General features: G+C 39.2%; 1 long non-coding RNA gene and 1 pseudogene across 1 annotated transcript in view; both read left to right on the top strand.

Moving 5' to 3' along the window:
• The window catches only part of LOC116085711, a 34,991-nt gene extending 27,125 nt beyond the window's left edge, over positions 1-7,866 (top strand). The window contains exon 4 of the long non-coding RNA XR_004116692.1: positions 7,697-7,866. This is a non-coding gene — a long non-coding RNA (uncharacterized LOC116085711). The remainder of the gene's footprint in view (positions 1-7,696) is intronic.
• Positions 7,867-9,020: 1,154 nt separating this feature from the next.
• On the top strand, positions 9,021-11,129 carry LOC116085704 (annotated as a pseudogene).
• Positions 11,130-12,884: the final 1,755 nt, after the last annotated feature.

Consider the following 12,884-nt stretch of genomic DNA (forward strand, 5'->3'; position numbering starts at 1 on the left):
GATGGAGGGGGAGGGTGAATAAAATATGAAGTGTAAAAAATAAATTAATTAATAAAAAAAGAAAAGAAAAAGATACTTTTTTAATCATTTAGCAAGTTGGTAGTGCAACTAGGTACAACATTCAGAAGTCTTAACAATAACCATGAAAGAGAAGAAAGGAGAATAAAAGAACTCAGTTTGCTTAATAAGAGAAATCTGGATTCCCATTGTGTTGTTTTCTCTGGGCTATTTGGTGAGTAATTGTTCAAAAGTGAAGGATCCCTCAGTACTAAATCACAAAATTGATCAGTAGAGAGGAGGGTTTTGTTGAAAAAGTAAATTACCTCTCTGATAGACTTTTCCAGGAGCAAGAAATCCATTGCAGTCATTCTCTACAGCCATCTCTACACTCTGGGTTTGTTATTGTTAAAAGTGTGTGTATGCATTGTGATATGTATGTATGTATGCGCATGTGTGCACTTATGTCTGTGAATGAAGATGAATACTTCCCATGGTGGACCTGTGGCACTCAGAGAATAACCTTGGGTGTGGATCTTCCTTCCTACCTTCTTTGAGATGCAGTCTCTGTTGCTTTAGCTACTCCAGGCTAGCTGGCCTACAAACTCCCAGGGATTCTTTCATCTCTGCCTTCCATCTCACTTTAGGAACACTAGGACTCCAGATGCACAGTACTGCACCCATCTTTACATGGGATCTTGGAATATCAGCTCAGGTCCCCATGCTTGCATAGCAAGTGCTTTACCCACTGAGCCATCTCTACAGCCTGAGAATTGTTAAACCTAAGCTTTTAAAGTCAAAGTCACCAAAGTGTTTCTGTTTGTTAAAATAAAGGCTCATTGTGCTTGCTACATGAAAAATTTACCTGTTTCACTTTCATATTTGGACAGAAATTTTATTTTCCAAGAGTAAATTAGATTAATCATTTAAAATCTGTACATGTTTGTGCAACTGAACTCTGATAGCTTCACTAGAGCTTCCATGAAGTTGTGATATGTTCTAAGGATGTAAGTTTTTGTAATGTTGGAAATTCGTAATTACCATGGAATATATCCAGATGAATCTGTAACAGTGACTAACTTTCTTTGCATTCAGTACAATTATATAATGTCCATGTTTTCCATTTAGGACTTGTTAGTGTAAGTTTCCTGTAAACATCACTGAAAGTGTTAGTATTTCATATAGAATTAGGTTCAATCTAAATAACATACTAGAGTTTCTGTGTTTAATTTCTGTTACTGTTGATGAAAAGCATTTCATAATAAATTGTCATATTTAAAACACTAATATTCTGAAAATGACATATATTATTCCCAGTTTGGGGGTTTTTCAGTTTATAACTTTTCATGAAGTCTCTCGGCTCACTAGAATGCATCATCTTAGCAAAGCAGCTCAGGGCTAGAAAGCAAAGGTAAGGTCTGCTCCACTTGGAGCACTGCGTGGCTCTAACCAGTTCTTTAAAGCCTCATGCTTCCACCCATTTATACATCTACAGACAGTAGATACAATAGTAGTTTAGATGGTAAGAGCTCTGCTATGGGGAAGACACCTGCCAGCTTTTTCCTTGGTCACTTGTCTTGTGCTAATTTTTCCTGACAAAGATTGAAAACTGTTAAAAGTTGCTTCTGTGCTCTTATTCTCTTTCCTGATTGGGTGAATGATTGGTTGAGACCTATTCACTCAATTACTTACTGAGCAGGCTACTGAATTTGCTTAGTCAGTCTTTCCTGGTGTTGACATACCTTTGTGATTGACAGAAGAAATACAGGTTGATGGTACAAATGCAAACCATGTCAAAGAATATAGCCTAACAAGAAGATTCCTTCCCACTTCTAGCCACTAATCTCATGCCTTAATTGTAATATTAGAAAATACTCTTCTATATCATTCTAGAAAATATTTGTTTGTATGCAAGTGTGTATATATGTATATAAATACATATATATATATATGTGTATATATATATGTGCAGTGATATGTGCACATATCTCTTTACATGTGTACTCTTTTGGAAAATCGATTGGAGAGTGCTTACATAATGTCATCTGCCTTCTTCCATGCATATCCTGGTATGATTCCTGTGTCAGCATATATAATGCTGGCTTTTCTATAGACACTGCTGAGAATGAACCATTTTGGATGCATACAGTCAGTATTCATGCACTGTGCAATTTCTTTGAATTCTTTTCTATCTTAGCAGCACTCTACTTACATACCCTTACAGTTGAAATACTCTAGTAACTTGAGACATCAGAGTTAGCCTTACTGCTTCCCTTTCCTGAAAACTATGTAACTACTCTGGATCCAGATTATTCCCAAGGTAATTCCCAAATTAGTCTCCAGAGTAGACCTATTAGTTTTCTCTAACAATCTCAGTTTATATATTCTGGTTTCAACTAATAAATCAATATTTTTAAAAAATATTTATTCTACCATTTGTGTGTCTGCTGGAGAAAGCCAGAAGAAGGTTGTCATATTCCCTGAAGAAAAAGTTACAGCAGTTGGGAACCACTATATTTGGGTTCTGGGAACCTAACTTGATTTCTCTTTAAGAGCTGCAGCTTTTTTGGACAGATTCTGTACTTAGTACCTTTCATTTTGACTATGTATAACCTGACTCAAAAGAACTATGAATTCCAGCTCAGGCTTATTTGCATATTTTTATATATTATATTATTTCCCTTAACCCTCATTACAAAGCCATAATGAAGGTGTGCTAATTATCTCCAAGTGACAGACACAAAAAGATTAAAGGCAGTGTCTGAGATCACACAGCTAGCAGATAGAAGTAGACTTTATATCCAGGTTTGTATAGCTATAAGGTTTAGTTACTATGTGTATTGCCACCTTAAAGCAGCAAGTGTTTCTTGCCCAGCAAGTCATGGAGCATCTCTGGCTTCTGAGAGCTTGTGAGTTTCTGATGTAAAACCACAAAAAAATAGTCATTACTGGATTGGGACAACACATTGGGGCCAAGTTCTCTCACATGGAAATGGTATTTTCTTGGAAGAGAAGTCATATGTGAGACATAGTGCCAGGAGAGAAGCATTTCCTGTTTGTATGAGTTGAAAAGGAACTCCCATATTGTGTAGTGCTAGCATGAAGATGGTAGGCAGCATCAGTTATCTAGTATACAGAATTGTTTACTATCTTCATGTTCCATGTGAGAGCTATAAGTCTATAGCTCCTACTTTGACAGACAATATCAATAAGTAAAAGACAAAAGAAGATACCTTTCCTTATCAGAAATCTACAGTGCTCCTCAGTCTGTTTATGATTTCTAAATTGAGACATCTAAGAGAAAGTCTCTTATTTATATATATATTTATTAAGAAATTTTAAAAAATATTCCTTTTTCTGTCTCTGTTTGGCAGCCTCCAGTCCTTGTTTCTGTGGCTGTCTGACTTAGTACTATAGATTCAGAATAAAGATGTAGGCTGTGGAGATGGACCAGTAGGTGAAGGTGTCAAGTTGGATGACCTAAATTTAATCCCCAGGACTCACGTATAGAAGGAAAGAATAAATTCCCACAAGCTGTCCTCTGACTTCCACTCTCATTCTATGGTATTTATATGCACACATACATGAATTAATTAATTAAACAAGTTTAATAATGAAAAAGAAAATGACTTAGGGTATGACTAAAGCTCACTTACAGAATTGGGCATTTCCTTTTTTGATTATGTATGTATATATGTATATATGTATGTATATATTTATCCATCTATATATTGTGTGTGTGTGTGTGTGTGTGTGTGTGTGTGTGTGTGTGTGTGTACTTGTGAGTTATCACATACGTGTGGAGTAGGAGTCATTTCTTTCCTTGGACCATTTAGTTCCAGGGATTGAATTCAGTAGCATGTGTCTTTATGACCTGAGTGATCTTACTTGCCTATACTGGGCATTTCTATGTTCTTCAGCATCCAAAAGAAAGGTCATTATAGATCTTAGGTAAATGTCCCTTATTTCTTTACTGTGTGGTAGAAATTGAGTTCCAAGAGTGTTTGTTTTTAGTGTTTTTTATTGTTTTATTTTATTTCCACCACTGTAAAATAAATATGAAATCAGGAAAAATACAGACCAATAGCAGTTGCCCTGAGCTGAGTATTTCCAATAATAAATGATCAGATGGTGTGTTTATTCCTGTTCCAACCTAATTCAGTTCAATGAATATTTGTTGAATGCCTGCTGTGAAAAAGATAAAGAATGAATAAAGCATGGCTTTACTCTCCAGGAGTTTGCAATCTATTGGAAAATCAACTTGTACACTGTTAATTCTCATACAAAGAAGACAATAATAAAGCCTACATAGAAATTTAAACAAGATGCTATGGGAGTATTTGAAGAATAAAAATTGATTCTAATTAGGAAATCTAGAAAGTTGATGTTTGAAAGAAGGAGATTCTGTGTTTTCTCTTAAAGAACCGTGGCCATTATTACAGGAAGCCATTGAGATAAAAAGTGCTAATGTAAACATCATTCCAGGTGTACAGTCCCAGGCCTGGAGATTGGCAAAGTGGTGTGAAGGACAGAATGAAATACAGTTGAATTCTAATTGAATTATTTTCTATGTGAACAATATTTAACATTAAAACTACACATTAGATGAGGCTGATCTCCCCCCAACAGCATATTTAACTACATATGCTTTGTATAACACTGACTATGATTACACACCATGTTGACATAACCCAAGAGAGGTTGTTCATGATGAAGATGGCATCTGAAATTTATCCTATCTGTAATCTGTTTTACTTGCTCTGAGCTTCCATCAAACCAGCCCTAGCTAATCCACTAGGCTTCTCTCTACTAGCTCTATTTATTATCTTTCTTTGGTATTCTTACTAGAATGTCAGGTTAAATTCTATTACATGCTTCTGTTTTTAAGGCAAGGTAACTTTAATCCATCCACATTTGCCATTCAGTTTGACATCCTATTGCAAGCAGGAATTAGCTTTGTTTGGCATGATTTACGCTTGAAGAAACTGTATTGACTACTGTTTATCACTAGGGTTTCCCCTAGATACTCATAAATGACGGCCTTAGTCATTGTCCTCACAGATATTGAAATTAAATTTATGAGTTTAATTCCCTGAGTTCCCTGGGGATTTTTAAAAAAGAATAATGGAACAAGGCAGTTTTATGACTCATAGCATCTATTCCATAATAATCAATGTGATAAAGAAAAATACTTTAAAGGGAAACAAATTTTAGTTTTAGCCTTTGAATGATTATTACAAAAATTAGAAAACAAACTTTAGAAATACTAAAGGACATCCTGTGTCCTTTAAAACTATTTATTTATTGCATTCACACATAACAGATGCCCAGAAAATGTTAATCCACTAGTTTATAGTCTGTATTTTGTGCCAGCAACTGGAAACTTGTTCTTTTTATATTTAAATTTGTTGCACACTTGAAAAATAGCCTAATAATGATAGTTTTAAAAAGGTTATTTCATAAGTACTGTCAGTGGGACATATGCTAAAGTACTGTTTCAAGTTGCTCAGACAACCTGCTTGCTAAATTGTGGTTAACTCTTTAAAGATATTTAGAATGCACTGACCTAGGGTCTGCACTGTAAGAAGGCTATCAGTGGACCACGTCTTTAAATTTTGCAAATGATGAGAACAGACTGATGCACATTTCTATACTTTAAAGGGGATGTACACATAAAGCATTGAATAGTGACGTTTGAGTTCCATACTTTCCATACAACTCTCTGCCTGTTACTGAAACTTAGATATCTAGGACTAAGAATATCTAAGAGTATCAGTTTATTGGGTCATAGTAATAATGCACTTTCTCTGAACTAATTTGGATGCAATGAATAGCATGCTAGTGCTACCATCTATATTAATGATGTTGATTGGAAAGAACAGAGCTTTCTTTACCTTTCTATTCCCCATGACTTGGTCTAAAAGCAAATGATAGTTATGAGTAGTTTTGTTGAACAATCTTCAGTAGATATAATGGGTATTGTCTGAGTTAGGGTTTTATTGCTGTAATAAAACACTATGTTCAAAGAAACTTGGGAGGAAAGAACTTACTTGATTTTACAACTCTTGGGTTACAATCTGTTACTGAGGGAAGTCTGGGGAGGAATGTGGAAGTAGGAATTAAGCAGTGGCCATGAGGAATGCTGTTTATTGGCTTGCACATCATGTTTTATTCAGCCTACATTCTTATGCCCTTAAAGATCAGTCACTCAGGGGTGGCACAGTCTTATGTGGGATGGGCTCATCCGAATCAATCATTAATTAAGAAAATGCCCCACTGGGTGATAGTGGCACACACCTTTAATCCCAGCACTTGGGAGGCAGAGAAAGATTTTTGTGAGTTTGAGGCCAGCCTAATCTACAGAATGAGTTCCAGTAAAGCCAGGGCTACACAGAGAAACCCTGTCTTGAACTCGCACCCCCCCAAAAAAATGACCCACAATCTAGTGGGTGAAATTTTCTTGATTGAAGGTCTTTGTTTCCAAAAGAGTGTAGCCCATGTGAGTTGACAAAACTAGTCAGCACAGGCATTTTGGAAGCTATTCTGTGGTGCCTTTTGCTAGGTTGTACACCATCACCACAGTGCATATGTATTTTTGTTTGTTTATTAACTTACTTGTGTTAATGTTTTTTATTCAAAGTCTGTCATCCAGGCTCTAATAGTGTCAATTGTCAACCTTATAGATTATGAATCACCTGGAAGTCAAGCCTCCAGACATACCCATAAGTGATTCTTTAAATTGTGTTTAAGCCTCAGGCAAGCCTGGGAGGGATTATCTTGATTAGGTCAATTGAGGAAAACACACACACTTAGGGTAATACTATTCCCTGAGTTCAGATCATTGGCTATATAAAAAGGAGAGAGTGAGTGGAACATAGGTGCTTAATTATTTGACACTTATGGTTTGGTTTAATTTCAGCTGCCCTCTTAAGCTCCTTGTGCTGTAACTTCTGTACTACAATGGACTGTAACCTCAAACTGAGCCAAAATAAACCAGTTCTCCCTTAAGTTGCTTTTGCCCAGAGTATTTTGCCCTAACATTAGGAAAAGTAGTCAAGTCACAGTCAGTCTATGCAGCAATCAAACACCTGGAAAGCATCGCACTGTGTATTCCCATTCTGGCATGCTACTTAGGATGAGAGACCATTCATTAGTTATCTAACAACTTGGCAGGAATGAACTCCAGATCTGACATATCGTGGCTTCACTTTTCACTAGTGTATTCCTATATGCCCGTGGTGAACATAGGGTTTGGTGGGAGGAAAGTTGTGGGTTTCAAAAGCACTGGATGACATTTAAAGAAAGCATTCCATTTGCAGTGAGGTAGAATCTCTGCATCCAAGTCTGTCACATGTTCTATTCTCTGTGTGAACACAGTGAATGTCTTCTGTCACATTTTTCTGATATTTGCTCTGCAAATCAGCTGCACGAGCCCCTGCTACTCTTTTGAATAAGCTTTCAGGCATTACCTGCATGCTGTGCTCCTGTGGGGGGGATGGCAGGAATCTGTGCTAAGATAAATGGGAGCTTCTGTGGATAAGGGGTAAACGCAGTGAAGTGAATGTGGCTGCAAGATTTAATGCTTCCACAGGGAAGTTTTGGAAGGGAATCTGGCATTTAATCAAATCCAGGGACATTATGTAAATTTAATCATCCTGCAACACACTAGTAATTTTATTATTTCCTTTTCATTTGACAGTGCTTAGCTACAAGTTGAGCTCAGAATTCTACAGGTAAAGCACTGCTGATTGGAGGGGCATTAAGGAAAATGTACTGTGAAAATGAGATAAAACCTTATTCTTGCTTTTGGATGTCATTCTTGCACATGCACAGGTGTCCAAAGGAAGGTTTTAGAGTAAGTAATGTGTGCCTGTCAGTGTCCCATCATTCCCAAATCCTCGGGGAACTGTGAAGTGCTTGCATAGAATAGACTGTTAAATGGACTGGTGTCAAATGGAAGCCTTTACAATGAGTAAAATATGTTGCAAACACTTCTTAACATAGGGATTTTCACACTTATGCTCCCCATTTTGGGTTCATCAGTCACTAGAATGCTATTTGAAGTCGAATTATTTATGCTGTAAGAGTTTACTTAAAACCAGAGGTAGTATTTTCCTTCATTGACAGCAGTTTCAACAGGTACTTAATAGTTGCAATGAAACTGATGATCCTAAATAAATAATGCAAATTGTTTATCATCATATTCTTGTTAATATTATGAGGCTAATCAAGAAAAAAATTACTTGGTGAAGATTTCCTGAAAGTCACATAGTCTTTTTGACCTCTGAAGTCACAGCACGAATGAAGATAGAGAGCCTAGTGCTTCCTCTGTGACCTACAGAGTGACATAAGGAAGGGACAGACTGCATGACCCTATAGAGAAATGAATTTGCTAAGGGAGAAGAAAAGCAGTCTTGGGAATTTTTCACTTCTTGGCTTATTTGCTTTACTTTCCTCCCTTTTTCTTATCTTTTATTTTGAAAGAAACTCCGGAGCTATCTTTTCTCCTTCAGACAAAGGCTTCAGAACCTTTTTAATCTACACTTGGACCATGGAGGTCCAAGCAGGATCATAGAAGTTCCTAATTAAACAGGGTATCTTTTCTTTAGTGTAACTCTCTCTTCTTTAGAAACCTGTAGCAGTAACTCAGAATATGGATTCTTCAGGGGTGGATGAAAATGAAAATTAATGTAAATTATGATAGTTGCCCATGAAACAGAGTATCTGTTCTCTGTATAATAATGGCAACTCAGTTTTGCTATCCTAAAATGTGTTTAATAATCACTATGTACTTCCATCCTCAGGTTCAAGAATCATGACAATAAAATTGACATTGACATAACGAAATATACTAAAACACTCTAGTTTAAGAAAGGTCACATTTTGGGCAAGGCCCCACTCCTGAAGGAACAGTAACTACCCCTGTGGCTCATCACCATGCTTTCAGACCTGGCCAAGAAGAAGGAAGCTGCCAAAGCTCGACAGAGCCCAGAAAGGGACATGAAGAAAATGGAGATGCTGTCTCAGTGACACCAAACTGGAATTAAACTCAGGCCGGCGCTATGACGTCATTGGAAAGTCCATGCTGCTCTCTGCTTCTGGGAAATGTGAGGTGCCCATCCCAGGGCACATCGACATCTACCATCTGACGCACAAGATGCCTCCTAGCAAAAAGAACACCCTTGCAGTGTGTGATGGAGGTGGACACAGAGCAGGCCATGCTGGAGAGAGAGGCTGAGTGGTTAGCACATGAGGATGCAAAGTGTGAGAAGCTCATGGAACTCTATGAACAACTGGAAGAGCTGGATGCTGATAAACCCAAGATGAAGGCCTCAAGGATCTTACACAGATTAGGTTTCACACCTGTCATGCAGCACAAGAAGTTAAAAGACTTCAGTGGTGGCTAACAGATGAGACTTCTCTTGCTAGAGCCCTCTTATTTCAGCCCTTCATGATGTTTCTGGGCGAGCCTACCAACCACCTGGACCTGGATGCTTGCATATGTCTAGAAGAGGAACTTAAGCTGTTTGGGCACATCCTGGTCCTGTGTCCTATTCCCAGGACTTCCTGAATGGGGTCTGTACCAATATCCACATGCACAACAAGAAACTGAAGTTTTACATGGGTAATTATGATCAGTATGTGAAGACACAGCTGGAGTTGGAAGAGAACCAGATGAAGAGGTTTCACTGGGAGCAGGACCAGATAGCACACATGAAGAACTACATTGCCAGGTTTGGCCATGGCAGTGCTAAGCTGGCCCAGCAGGCCCAAAGCAAAGAGAAAACACTACAGAAAATGATGGCATCCAGACCTGTCATTATGGTACAGAACATGAGCTTCAAATATACAAAAGACTGGCCTTGCATCTACAATCTAGAATTTGGCATTGACCTTGACACATGAGTGGCTCTGGGAAGCCCACTCTGTTGACACTTCTGTCTACAGATGGAATAAGACGTTACCATGAGCACTTACAGGAGCAGCTGGACGATGAAGTGCTAATCCAGAGATCAAGGAGAAGGAGGAGATGAGGAAGATCATTGGGAGATATGGTCTCACTGGGAAACAGCAGGTGAGCCCAATCCAGAACCTGTCATATGGGCAGAAGTGCCAAGTGTGGCTGGCCTGGCTGGCCTGGCAGAATCCTCACATGCTCTTTCTGGACGAGCCTACCAATCACCTGGACATTGAGACCATTGATGCTCTGGCATGATGCTAGTCAGCTATGACTTCAGACTCATTCAGCATGTGGCACAGGAGATTTGGGTCTGTGAGAAACAGACAATCACCAAGTGGCCTGGAGACATCCTAGCCTACAAGGAGCACCTCAAGTCCAAGCTGGTAGATGAGGAGCCCCAGATCACCAAGAGGATCCACAATGTGTAAGCCCTTAGCCAGGCTTGGGTCAGGAATGCCACCTGGAGACTACCAGCTGACACAGCCTCTCAGGACAGAACCCTGGGGCTGCACTCCCGCACTGCTGCACTAGTGCCCCGAGCCTCTCCCCTTAGCCTGCCTTCGCTGCATCATATCTCCAGCTGGACAGCACCTGTCTGTTTCCGACCCTCCTTCCATATTTGGGTCTGTCTGTCTGTCTGTCTGGACTCCGCTGGCTGTTCCCTCCAGACCCTTGTTGGTTACCTTGCCGTGGAAGGATTCAAGAGCCACATTTTATGGGTTTCCGTGATGTTGGAGAAATGCCGTCAGCCCATTATCCCCGTTCCTTATTGCTTCTGGTATGGAGCTCTGGGCCAGGGGCTAGTCCTGGTCAGTATTTTAATAATTATTTAACAGTATAGATCTATGTGTCATCTACCAAGTGTCCAAAGAAAGAGGAAGCTAAAAGAAAAGAAAAGTCATATTTCTTCTACCTTAATTTCTCTACTGATTTATCCATACATAGCCATCAATTCATTCATTTATCAAATAAGAACTCCTGAAATATGGTTGTCATCATGCTAGGTATTAGAGATATAAAGATGAAAAGGCTCTTTTCCTTCTTTTGAAATAGCTTGTAAAAACTTGGGGCAAAGCCAGGTGGTGGTGGCACACGCCTTTAATCCCAGCACTTGGGAGGCAGAGGCAGGTGGATTTCGAAGTTCGAGGCCAGCCTAGTCTACAGAGTGAGTTCCAGGACAGCCAGGGCTACACAGAGAAACCCTGTCTTGAAAACACACACACACACACACACACACACACACACACACACACAAACCTTGGGGAAATTAACACCAGAACACAGAGCATGAAAGTAGTCACTCACTGAAACTTGTACTCAGGAAGCTGAACAGAGATGGGCAGCCTGAGCTTCATAGTAAGACCCAGTGGTGAACAAATAAGTAAATGAATCATAAGTAAAACACCACCTTAACCATTGGGAGACCTATGACAGACCACATTACACATGGTAATTTAGAAACAGAAATGTGATAATCATAATTTCTCAAGGAATGAGGTGTTCAAGAAGATGTGGTTTCATTCCTAGGCAGGGCCTCCTCCTTGTTCTGGCCTCATATGTGCTTCTTTTGTAAATCTTCTTTTATAAGAGCAGGAATCATTTTATGCAGCATTTGTCCCATGATGTACTTTCTTCAAAATGCCACTATCTCTTGAAAGTACTGCTGCTGCCGTTTGTATCTAAAATGGTATCTAATGGTTTGAATCTAAACTTTCCCCTGAAGACTTTCTAATGTTAAAGGCTTGGCTGCCAGCTGGAAGAATGTTGAGAGGCAACTGGATCATTGTGGTTTCCAATTTCATCAGTAGATGAACCCCTTACTGAGTTCACAGCTGAATAGACTATTGGGAAGTGGGTGCTGTTAAGAAGCCGAAGATCATTGGGGCATGCCTTTGACTCTTATATCTCATTACTGTACCTTTCCTCCATCTCTCTCTGCTTCCTTACTACCATGAGTTGAGCAATTCCAGTTTATGCTGCCCTCTCTGCCAAAATGCTCTACCTTACCACAGGCTCAGAAATACAAAGCCAATGATTCCTCACCAAAATCCCTGAAACTGGAAGGCCAAATAAATGAATGTTCCTTTTCTTGGGATGCTTTCTCAGATGTTTTCACAGCAATAGAAAACTAATATAGAAAGGGTTTAAAATTTCAACCTATAAACTTTAGTGGGGAGGCAAAAACTTTCGAACTGTAGAAAACAAGATTTTTTTTTTTAAAGTGACACAAACATGCAAAGGGAAGATGAAGGAGAAGGAATTTTGGAAGGAAAGAGATGGCTATATTGTCATCCTGCATTGAAAATACATGATCAGGGAAGAAACCATTGAGATATGGTACATATGTCAAAGATTAAACTTTAATTACTTATGCAGTGGCATAAATGAGGTAAAGGGGGTGCCTAGACCTATTCATCATACAACTTCTAATGCTATATTGTTCCATGCTGGCACAAGTTCTGATTCGATTTGACTGTCATTTGTAAACACAGACACAGTTTATCTTCTTCTACCAAATGTATTCAGGTCACTGTGGGTAAATGCCTTTCAGTACATTTAGAAATCTAAAACATAAATACCAGGCTGTACCAGAAAGTCTCTGTGTTTCAATTTCCAATCATGCAGTGCTTTTTCATCATGGGTTTTATTTTGCCTCACCCTGGCACATCAAGTCTCAGTCAGATTAGGCATGTCTTCTTCCACTGAGGCCAGAAAGGGCAGCCATGAAGACTGAGCTGCCTGTCTGCTACATATGGGGGCAGGAGGGCTCTGTCCAGCTCCTGTACAATGTTCTTTGGTTGGTGGCTCAGATTTGGAGAGCTCCCAAGGGTCCCGGGTTTGTTGACTCTGTTGGAATTCCTGTGGAGTTCTCATCTACTTCTGGGCCTTCGATCCTTTCCCCAACTCTTTCATAAGAGTCTCTGAC

The sequence above is a fragment of the Mastomys coucha genome, chromosome X, assembly GCF_008632895.1.
Source record: "Mastomys coucha isolate ucsf_1 chromosome X, UCSF_Mcou_1, whole genome shotgun sequence".
In the NCBI taxonomy this organism is placed as follows: domain Eukaryota; kingdom Metazoa; phylum Chordata; class Mammalia; order Rodentia; family Muridae; genus Mastomys; species Mastomys coucha.